At 44.6% G+C, this 11990-nt stretch overlaps 1 long non-coding RNA gene across 1 annotated transcript; it reads left to right on the forward strand.

The window, feature by feature from the left end:
- Positions 1-1197: 1197 nt before the first annotated feature.
- On the forward strand, positions 1198-7913 carry LOC310696082. The gene is made up of 2 exons (XR_014520392.1): positions 1198-2365; positions 7456-7913. It is a non-coding gene; the product is annotated as an uncharacterized lncRNA (long non-coding RNA).
- Positions 7914-11990: the final 4077 nt, after the last annotated feature.

Raw genomic sequence — 11990 nt, forward strand, 5'->3', positions numbered from 1 at the left:
TCAGACAGAAGTGAGCGTTTAATGTGTGAAGCAGTGTGGAATGTGGATGTGCGGTGTTTTACTAATGAAAGTTTGGCCTCATTGAGGGGCAGTATTTCAATTGCTAACCATTTTTCATCATCACAGCCAGCAAAGAAGAGTAAAGTTAATGATGACTTTGTAAAAACAAAAGATGGGACAACGGTGTTGTGTGATAACGCATGTTCTTAGTACTTTTGTCCATTTGCTGTATTTATTTTTCCCGATTTGAACTATAAAATGGTGGCTTTCTTGAGTCAAAATGAGAGTACCCTTAAACATTTTTTAAGAGAAAAAACACTGCGTTTGTACAATAGGCCAGATTTGACAGATATTCATACGCCCCTCTCTATCCTCCATCCAGGCAAACAACAGACAGAATCAGAGTTCAAGGACACAGGCCAGCCAAGAAGAACATTCAAGATGTGAAGGCAGGGAGGAGTGTGAGCAAGGGAGTGAAGGTGTGGCCTGGAGAGAGTTCCAAGGGCCAGACAGAGAAGCTTTGAGAGTTGCATTTGGCCCCTGGGCCTGAGGTTTCTCATCCCCAGTCCAACAAAAGCTTTTGATGTTCTGCAGTCAAACTTACATCTAGTCCAGCATGCTGTTCTCACAGTGGCCAACCGGATGCCTGTGGGAAGCCTTCAAACAGGATATGACAACAGCGTTCTGCCCAACTGCAACTCTCGTTAAATAAGTTGGAGTTCTTGTTATTAAATATACCAAGAAAAAAGCACTCCAAGAACTCTGGCCAATATAAGTTTCAATAGTGGGAGTGGTCCCTACTCGCAAATCAATAGTCAATTGTAACAAAAACTAATCCATTCAAAAGAATGTACAGTGGTACCTCAGGTTACATACGCTTCAGGTTACACACTCTGCTAACCCAGAAATAGTGCTTCAGGTTAAGAACTTTGCTTCAGGATAAGAATAGAATAGAAATCGGGCTCCGACAGCGCGGCAGCAGCAGGAGTCCCCATTAGCTAAGGTGGTGCTTCATGTTAAGAACAGTTTCAGGTTAAGTACAGACCTCCGGAACAAATTAAGTACTTTACTTGAGGTACCACTGTATTCTGACAAGGATTACAAACTTTTGAATGGATTAGTTTTTGTTACAATTGACTATTGATTTGCGAGTAGGGGCCACTCCCACTATTGAAACTTATATTGGCCAGAGTTCTTTCAACTGCAACTCTCAGCAACTGGTGTTCAGAGGCATGATACATCTGACAAGGTTATTCACAGTGCATTAAGGCTGTGGTTTTTGATGCCTGCCTGCCTCAGGTGTAAAACATCTGGAGGGCAACCAGGTCAGGGATAGTCAGGGCAAAGACATTTTGCAAGATTGTTGCCTGTCTGGCACACTTAACCACAACAGCAATTACATGGTTTTGGGAGCAGAAAACCAGGAACATTCCTATTAATAAGCTGTCACCGTTGTCATTTTTCTCTTTCCTTTCCTGAGACCAATATAGTTCCCTCTGCGTACACTGCCGCCCCAAACAGCTAAGAAAATTACTATTACAATAGCAACAGGACTGCTTCAGTGTAAAATATTCCTGCTTTGTACTGGTGGTGGTTCTTAAAAGGAACACTTTTGTCCATTATTAACAATAATAAATGCAGCTTGAAAGGGATTTCTGACTTTTTTTTCAAATAAAATCCACTGAGAATGCAGGGAAGAGAAACAAAGTTAAACAAAGTGATTATCTGCAAGCTTGAGCTTTAACAATAGAGGCAAATTGTAATCACATTCTTTGAACAATTGAAATTGTGTGCCGAGCAGGCAACCTTTTGTCCCCTCCTGTGCCAGGCATAAAATGAGGTATAAAACACATGCGTGGGGTCACGTTTTTTCCTGATCTAGACTACAAAACTCCACAGAACTTCCTTGAAATGGGCATTCAGAAATCCCCTCCTTTGAAGCTGAAATCAAATTTTGGCTAAAATTAATTCTAGCAAGTTGAGAACTTTCCTAAATTTCACCCTTTAAGCTTGTCTCTGAATAAACTAATTCCTCCTAGAATGCCTATTGGTTTTACACTACAAGTAAAACACTCCCGGCCTCGTCTATAATCTTTACATTCCCCTCGAGGAAACAATCTGGGTTGCCCACCCTAGCTAACCCCTAATTCAACCCTAACCAGGCTCGAAACTGATCTAAGTGCTTTCCAAGCCCTAATTAGAACTCACTGAAAGACAAGCCCTATCTGACAGTTAAACTGTCAGGATCCAACTCTTAACTTCCTACTCTTTCCTGATTGGATGGACACTCCACCCAGCCCTGATTGGTTTCTGGGTCACCAGGAGGCTGACCCAAGGTCTGTCTGGCACACTGGCAAACAAGCAGGTGATAGCAATGAGGATGAAGGGGGGCGGGAGGAGGAGGAACAACTAGTGATATCATGGCAGTGGGGAGACAGACTCCTCATAGAGGGTGTCCTACTCAAGGGCCCTCCAGGCTTAGAGCTGGCCCTGCCAGCTGGACAGCTGAGCTCTGAAGGCTGTCCGCAAACTCATCTTCAAGAGAGCTTTGAATTGAAATTGAAATACTTTATTGTCACTTGTACAGCTTATATACAGTGAGATCACATGAGCACCCCCCCCACTCAGCTCTCTTAGTCTTAATTCCCCTCGTTTACTGACACACACACACCAAACCCAAAAGTCAGTTGCCCTGTTGTCATCTTTTCATGCAGCAGCCTAACAGCCCATGAATAGAAGCTGTTCTTTACCCTGTTGGTGTGACTAATCATGCTTCTATATCTTCTGCCTAAGGGCAGGAGATCAAGAAAGTGCCGGCCAGGGTGTGAATCATCCCTGAGAAGTTTCCTCACTCTCCTGAGGCAACATTCTTCCGCTATTTCATCCAGCGGATTCACGGGACAGCCCATAATATCTTGTGCTGCATTCACCACCCTCTGTAGGCACTTCCTATCAGCTGATGTCAAACCAGCGTACCACACCGTGATGCAGTATGAAAGGACACTTTCTATTGTTGACGGGTAGAAGGAGATAATCAAATGTTGATTGACATCATTCTTTCACAATATTCTGAGGAGATGGAGTCTCTGTTGGGCTTTCTTAACCACCTGGGTTGTATTTATTTTCCAAGTAAGGTCTTTACTGAGATAAACTCCTAGGAATTTAAAGGAAGAGACTCTCTCCACACAGCCCTCCCCGATGTACAGCGGGGCTAGTTCTCCTCTCTTCCTCCGAAAGTCCAACACCATCTCCTTTGTCTCGCTGATATTAAAGTGCAAGTTGTTCCCTAGGCACCATGTAGATATTTTTTGGACCTCCCCTCTATACGCTGATTCCTCTCCACCTGTTAGTAAACCCATTATGGTGGTGTCATCTGCAAACTTAAAGTCAGACAGGTGAACAAAATGGTGTTTGGTGTTCTTGGCTGAAGTATCTCCAGAACGTGATTGAAGAGAGAGCTCTGGAGAGAGGATGGGAGGCAGGCAGACTCCCTCCTCCAGGGAATGGCTTCCTAATGCTGACTTCTTTGGAACTGCAGATAATGAAAAATCAAATGTGTCAGTAATATATTCAAAGTGTCGGTAATGTAGTCAAGAATTGGCCTCCAGAAGCCAGCCTTTGTGAACAACATTAGATCTTTCTTCTTCTTTTTTTAATGGCGAGACACATCCTTGCAGCAGCCACATGCATTTCCAAAGTGCTTATCTCCTAGTACACAGAAGAAGGATGCTGGAAGAAGGAGAGGGAGAGAGAGAGAGAGGTCAATGAAGTGTTCATATATAGGGCAATTTCCCTTGCAACAGTGAGTTCTTATTCCATATTCCCCTCTCTAAAAAAAAGAAAGATTCTCCTAAAAAAACCAAAAACTTTTTAAGAAACTGTATAAACTTCAGAGAATCACAAAGTTGGAAGGGACCCAAGGAAGGAATATGCAGCAGGCCCATACGGGGGTCAAAGCTGTGACCTTTGTATTATCAGCACCACACTCTAACCAACTGAGCTATCCAATAATTCTTCAAGTAGTGTAGAAATAAAATTATGAATTAAAAGATGGCTAAGATTCACACACAAATATATACATAAAACCATTTTTTTAAAAAATAAATAAATACAGAATTTCAAATGTGAAGCCTGAATTTGCAATTGTACCTGAAAAATCCATATTCCCAGACTGTCGAGCTTGCTTATTATTTTCATTCCAACATATGGCAAATAGGAAAATCTTTAAAGATCTCTGTTGTCAGATATAAATATCTTTTCAAGTCAACAACCCAGTATCAAATCTGACCTCAGATGTCATCTAATGGCAACACCGCTACCCAATTTTAGAATATTTACAGAATATCTGGTGGACATTTGACGTCAAAATAATAATAATAATAATAATAATAATAATAATAATAATAATAATAATAATATTTTTTAATATCCCACCCTCCCCAGCCGAAGCCGGGCTCAGGGCGGCTAACAACAATCAAATAATCCAACATTCTAAAAACATTTCATTATAAAAATTAATTAAAATCAAATTGATGGCAACCGTTAAGCAAAATTCTGTGCAGATTGCCAGAGGAGGGAGTCAGGCTGCGCCTTGACCAAAGGCCTGGTGGAACAGCTCTGTCTTGCAGGCCCTGCGGAAAGATGTCAGGTCCCGCAGGGCCCTAGTCTCTTGTGACAGAGCGTTCCACCAGATTGGAGCTGCAGCCGAGAAAGCCCTGGCTCTAGTTGAGGCCAGCCTAACCTCTCTGTGGCCTGGGACCTTCAGGATGTTTTTATTTGCAGACCGTAAGTTCCTCTGTGGGGCATACCAGGAAAGGTGGTCCCATAGGTACGAGGGTCCTAGGCCGTATGAGGCTTTAAAGGTTAAAACCAGCACCTTAAACCTGATCCTGTACTCCACCGGGAGCCAGTGCAGCTGCTATAGTACCGGATGAATGTGATCTCACAGTGAAGACCCCATAAGGAGTCTCGCCGTGGCATTCTGCACCCGCTGGAGTTTCTGGGTCAGTCTCAAAGGCAGCCCCACATAGAGCGAGTTACAATAATCCAGTCTGGAGGTGACCGTCGTGTGGATCACAGTGGCTAGGTCAGGGCGAGAGAGGTGAGGAGCCAACTGCTTAGCTTGGCAGAGATGAAAAAATGCTGCCTTTGTTATAGCTGTAATCTGCGCCTCCATAGAGAGGGAGGTATCAAAGATTACACCCAAACTCTTAACGGACGGTGCTGGCACTAATTGCACCCCCGCAAGAGATGGGAGTTGCCCCCTCAATCCCATATCGTCCCGTCCCAGCCAGAGGACCTCTGTCTTCAAAGGATTTAACTTCAACTGGCTCCCACATAACCATCCAGCCACAGCTTCCAGACATCTGAGTAGAAAACCCTCCAGTAACCACAGCACCAAGAATCAAGACTGAAGTCAACCTCAGTTTACTCCATTGTTGTCGGTGAACAGGAATGCAGATCCAGGGAATTTTTTCAGAGCTGAAGTTATTGTTGTCAAAGCAATGAGTTAACTGGTAACACTTCTTTGCAATTTATGATTAAAAGCTAAAGGCTGAATTTCAGCTGGCTGATACTCTTTTACAAGTTTAACCCAGACAGAAGTAAGCACTGCTAGGCCCAGTGGAGTTGAAGAAACTATGCACAGGATAGCTGTTATGCAGATTCTAATAAAATGGGCATTAAACTATAAACTGTTGCTCTCTGGAGGGTGTGCATGTACATATGTGCACATACTTGCCCATGCACACACAATAATGGACCAACAGAGCTGTCTGCATGTTTTTATTCTTTTTTGGGAAGGACTATGGGGACGTCCTTGGGGACGTGGCTGTGGGCAGCCATCATAACAGCCTGATGCTCTTCCAATTTTACCACTGCATCCCTGTTCCCTGCCCATCTCCCCAGCCTGGCTTTGTTCCCCAGATCCTGGAGATGAACTCAAGAGCAGTCAGTTTGGTTTAGCAGTCTCTCCATTCTCTTCCAGCTTTGCGCTTGGGCTGATCTTAGAACCAGGAGTTTGTCAGCAAAGAGTGACAGCCGAGGGAGCATTAAGTGAATGCCGAGAACTTTGGCTGCCTCCGCTTTGCAAAGCACACTGTGTTTATTTAGATCCAGGAAACCCCTCAGCGAGGCAGCCCGGGCCTGCGGTGAGCGGGAAGTTATTAACGCTGAAGAGTTTCCATGAACAACTGACAACAATAATAAAACATGTTCCAGAGGGCTTAATAAAACGTCTCGGCTTCTCTTGCCGTAGCAAAAGGGGAAGAAGGGAGTGCAGAAAGCATGACGCCTGGCTTCTTGCTAGCCTGCCCCATCTGCTGTTAGCAAAAGAAACCCCTCCCCACTTTTAAATGAATCTTCTCCACAGATGGAGAATAAATGGAGTAAGTCTCCAAAACAGAGTTTGAATGCAGATAAAATAAAATAACTTCTTCTAAATTGAAATAGACACACACACACACACACTTGCAGATGGGAAGTTATTATAGATCAAAGCTAGCCAATGCAACACCATTTTCATGTTGTTGGACTTCAACTCACACCAGCCCTAGCTGGCATAGTCAACGGTCAGGGGTGATGAGAGTTTGAGTCCAACAGCATATAGAGGGCATCATATTGCCCACCCCTGCTGTAAGATTTTGGGGTAAAAGCACTGCCGGGAAAGTGTGCTCTCTGAAGATTTGGCCACAAGCTTTTAAAACTCATTCTTCAAACTTGGTGTGAAAAGTGTTCAAGCATGAAAGGAAAATTATGAAGATTTGCTGACAAAGCATGAAATTTCCTGAGTTGAAATATGAGCAGGATATGAACTTTTGCAATGGCCATTTCACCCACTGAACCTGAGCTGAAGAAAACTCAACTTGCTCTGAACCTAGTCAGCACATAATCTAGGATTTTCAAATAACCAGAAGCGCATCATAGAAGGAGTGCAAGGACTACCTTGGGATGTGGTGGACTCTTCTTCCTTGGAGATTTTTAAGCAGAGGTTGGATGACCATCTGTCATCTATGATTTAGTTGAGATTCCTGCATAGCAGAAGGGTTGGACTAGATGAACTTCTGGGTCCCTTCCAACTCTATGATTCTATAATTTGTGAAGTAGGTTTCCACGGGATTCAACCCTGGTGTTGGGACCCCTTTCTTCAGGGGATGAGGCTGGGAATGTGGAATCTGGGGATTTGAAGAGGGCATTGTCCTCAAAGATAGTCCACAATGTACAAAGGTAACCAGAACAACTTGTGCAAGAAGGGCATGATGTGCCAGCACTTTTCTGACCCAAGGACATCATTCTGCCCTCCTCTAACTCTGAAGATTAGATAAATTGCTGTTGTGCTCATGTCCTGCCTACAGGCTTCCCATAAGCATCTGGTTGGCCACTGTGAGAACAGGATGCTGGAATAGAAGGGCTACTAGCCTGATTCAGCAAGCTAACTTTATATTCTTATATTCTCAGGACTCCCATCTCAGAAACCCTAGTGGAACCTCTGCCTCCCCTAAACCATTGACTTTGACAGCTACTAAAGCAAGCTGGGTCATTTTAAATGAAGAAGTTCCTGTCACAGAAGGTGGAACATGCTACTGAGTCAGAGCTGCAGCACCTATTTAAGGCTCAGTGTCAGGAAGACTGGTGCTGAAGCAACTGTTGAACTCTGCTCCTATGAAGACTCCAGCCAGAGCCCTGCATGGAGCTGTCCAGGGTGCCATGGATGCCTCACCGCACCACTGCTGAAGCCACTGCTCAAAAGGGAATGAGTTTCTCAGTATAGGGATGGATGCACTAGGGAGAAGCTCACTGAGTGAGTTCAGTCAGCTGCTGAAATCCGTCATGAGTTAATTGGTCCTCATAAACCATAGCTATCGGCACTGCCAAAGAAAACTGGAGTATATGTAATAAAAGAGAAATTATGGGTTGCCTTGTTTATACCTTTCATAATTCAGACTGTGAGGGTTTTGCTTGACCTCCCAGCTTTGTTTAGACAGCATCTACCTAGGACAAAAGCTCCTTGGAGAGGGTTGGGGGCTATTTTGGCCCTTCTTGTTGACATGACCGCAGGTCAAATAGACTGCCAAAGGGGGGTGGGAATGGATGTGCTCGGTGTCAGATCAATTATTTCTCTGTGCTAACCTATTTAAGCTTTTATTTACTGGTTTCAATTTGTAGCTATCCTGTCCAAGGACTTTGGCAGGGCACAAATATGAAAGCCATAAAGATTTCAAAGGTGCCCAAAATGCATCGGGGGACAGAGAAGAGCATTGCTCAAGGCTAGGGGCAGAGAGAATGATGAAAGATCTCAATTTCTATAATGTGTAGATTGGAATGTGGGCAAGAAACGCTGCTATTTTGTCAGTTCTTGACGGATAAAGAGAGTGCATTTCAGTGGAACATTTGGTATCCATCAGATAACTTCTTAAAGTTACACAGTTGCTCTCTCTCGCTCGCTCTCGCTCTCGCTCACTCTCTCTCTCACACACACACACACTAAATGAAGCCTCAAGACAGATAAAGAAATAACTAAATGTCACTTCTTTGTTAAATGCCAGGATCTGCAATGAGCAGTGCTTTGTGTAACTTCATTAGCTCAATCCATCAAGGTAGGGTTGAATAATCTCAGGCCTGGGGACTGAATGCAGCCCTCGTAAACTCTCCATCTGCCCCTCAGAAATCTCTCCAATGACACCCCTCCCACCAGGCCACATCTTCCTCCAATAAACAGCTGCCAGGCAGTAGGAAGCCTTCCTGCCTTCCTGTGCTTACAGGCGTGTGGAGAAACAACTGATGACATCATGGAGGTTTCAGGAAGCCCGGGCACCCAGGAAGGCTGCAGAATGCCAACCATCAGAGAGTGACTTGTATAATGAAAGAGAAAGAAAGGATGCCCACACACCTGCTTTGGCCACCTTGAAAGTAAAATTAGCCCCTGCCCCAAAATTTGAAACCTACACCCAACCTATGATGATTTAACAAATTTTGATTCTTATTTGATAATTCTTGAATGCAATTTCGTTTCTCATTGATTGTTGAAAAAATGCTTTTACAAACGGAGTTTTTTGGCACAGTCTTGGGAATGGAATCAGTGGAGGGAGGGGCTTGGGGGGGCTTTTTGTACTCCTAGGAAGTCTTTACAATATTGCCTTAGAAAAGGTCTGAGTGCACAAGCTCCAGGCAGAGACTTTACAGCAAGTTCCAAGGCTGAGTCTGCTTACTCCTGAAGTGGAGGCTCCAACCTCCCTCTAGCTCAGCCTTTCTCAACCTGTGGGTCCCCAGGTGTTGTTGAACTACAACTCCCATCACCCCTAGCTAGCAAGGCCAGAGCTCAGGGATAATGGGAGTTGTAGTTCAACAACATCTGGGGACCCACAGGTTGAGAACCACTGCGTCTAGCCTAGCTGATTCCTGCTATTCATAATCACTGTGCATATGATCCAGCACAGCCAGGCTTAGACATGGAATTGATGGAGTCTGAGCATCCTTTTCCTGTGCAATCTGATCTCCGATGGTGCAGACATGTTTCATTGAAGGTAATTTGTCTCTTGCAAACACAGACGAGGAAAAACAACCGCCTCTTTCCCTCTGGGTTGCTGAAACGGTGTTATGTTCAAAATTACAGCATGTAGCTTTTAAATGTAACTCAATTAGGACCAGGATGGCTTGGGGAACAGACTGCATCACAGAAAGATTGGATTAGGAAGGTGACTTCAGCACATTTGCCAAGAGCAGAGCAAGGCTAGGGTTGCTGATAGGAATCTCCAAACCACCTGTGCTGCAGTGCATGAATTAGATTTTTGCCTGGTTGCAGTTGCTGTGTGCATCTCACCCAGGTGGCCTCTCGCCCAATACATTCTTAATGGTGGTCCTTCCCAGGCCACTGTGTTTAAAAAAGTGTAACCATGATGTGGCAGCTTGTGATGGTTTCTGGTGCCTCCAATTTGGAGCTTGGAAGCCTGCCACTTAGGTAATCCTTTTCTTGAAGAACAGATGGGTCTTCAACTGGGAATAGGGAGAGCTTCTGACTGGTAGAGAGCAAGCTGATTCCCCGATAATGCCACCATAGAGTGGCTCACACTGAAAGGACAAGACCTAGCCTAAAGAGCTCATGAATTTTAGAAGCTGGGCAAGAAAGGGAGAAAAGGGAAGACAGGAGTAACAAGGGATGGGTGTGAGCAAACGAAGTTAGGCTTTGCTTTAATCAAGAATGAAGAGTAAAAAGTAAACAGCTTCACAAAAATATTGTGACCTTGTTTTGACCTTGTCAGTACCCACAGGAGCAAGGCTGCAAGGTGGGCTGGTGGCTTCAGAACCATGGATAGTTCCAAGTAAGGAACTTGTTCCAGAGGTGAATTGGGCCTTATAAGTCTCCTCCTCCTATATCCACCTTTCTGAAGCTCCACCCTCTTGGCCTACACACTGCAGTTCTTAAAGGACAACCCCCTTGGCATGCAGATGGCTATTTCTTTGCCTTCCTTGAATGCTCTCTGTGCCATTGGGCAAGTGTGGTAGCATGGGAAGCCATCAATTCCTTTGATGAGCCAGGCATAGATGGCTATGTCTATGAGGGTTCCAGACCAATGCTGGTGATTCAAAGCCCGTGAAGCCTACAGACCACCAGTCTTAGGCGTGAAGCCTACAGACCACCAGTCTTAGGCTTCATGGGCTTTAAATCACCAGCATTGGGCTTCATTGGGTCTAAAAAACAAAACAAAACATGATACTCCAGTTGGTGATACATCAGCTCTAGACTTCTTGTTTCCTTCTGCAGGCTTGAAGCCATGACAGCCACCACAGCAGTGTAGTGGTTAAGAATGCCAGAGCGGGACTGGGGAAACCAAGGCTCAAATCCCAACACAGCCAGAAAACTCACTGGGTGACCTAGGCCAGTTGCTATCTCTCAACTTAACATACCTTGCAGGATTGTCAGTAGTGGAGGCTGGTCTATTACGCACTGGCCCACCAATATCACTCTTGATTCCTCCAAGACCACCTGCCTTCTTACTCATAGTCAGTACAGAGGGTAGCCCTGGTTGTCTGCTTACTTCACCTTAGTGTTGCCCTTGTAGAAATCTGCAGGGACAAAGATGAGGACATTGGTCTGGTGCCACCTACTCCTGACCTTCCCACCTTTCACCCTACCTGTCCCAATAGTCACCAGCCACCACTGGCTGTCAGAACTGTGTGGCATAAATCTATCCCATTTCAGTCTCTCTGGCACTTAATCACAGGTCCTGCCCATCCCATTTTGTACTTAAAAACACACACACATTAAGAGTCCACATTTAAATAATACACATTTTGTAGATACTTTCTGCATAAAACATGCTGTTTTAAAATGTAAAAGTACACACTTTCCCAATGCATTCATCTGTGAAATAAGCATTTTGTATGCACTTTTAAAGTAAAATAGCTATTTTTGTGCACATTCTTTGAGTACCTAAACTACATTTTGAAACCTGTGTAATCCAACTGGGAGTTGTAAAATCTGTGAGCAAGTTCTGGAAGCATCAGATTGGGTTAGTCCAATGTAAAAAGTGGACCAAATGAATTCCTCCCCATTCCTAGATAGGTCTCATGTACACCACCCTGAACACCTTTGAGTCAGGGGAAGAGCTCACATTGTAGTAATAAACAAAGGTAAAAATTCAAACTCAAGAAGAAGGTGCAAGTGATAAGAGGCACCCAAGACATTGCATCAAATTGTGACTCCTTGGAAACCATCATTCAGAGTTATTCACCTAGATCCAGAGGCCAGCCAAACATGCATATGACAAAATCTGAGGTTTATTGACCCTGCTGGAGAGAGAGTGGGGCAGGTTGGGAGAGAGAGTGGGGCAGGCTGGGGGAGAAGAGAGCCAGTGTGGTGTAGTGGTTAAGAGCGATAGACTCGTAATCTGGGGAACCGGGTTCGCGTCCCCGCTCCTCCACATGCAGCTGCTGGGTGACCTTGGGCTAGTCACACTTCTCTGAAGTCTCTCAGCCCCACTCACCTCACAGAG

Source organism: Podarcis liolepis (assembly GCF_965112155.1).
Source record: "Podarcis liolepis genome assembly, chromosome: 16".
Classification (NCBI taxonomy): domain Eukaryota; kingdom Metazoa; phylum Chordata; class Lepidosauria; order Squamata; family Lacertidae; genus Podarcis; species Podarcis liolepis.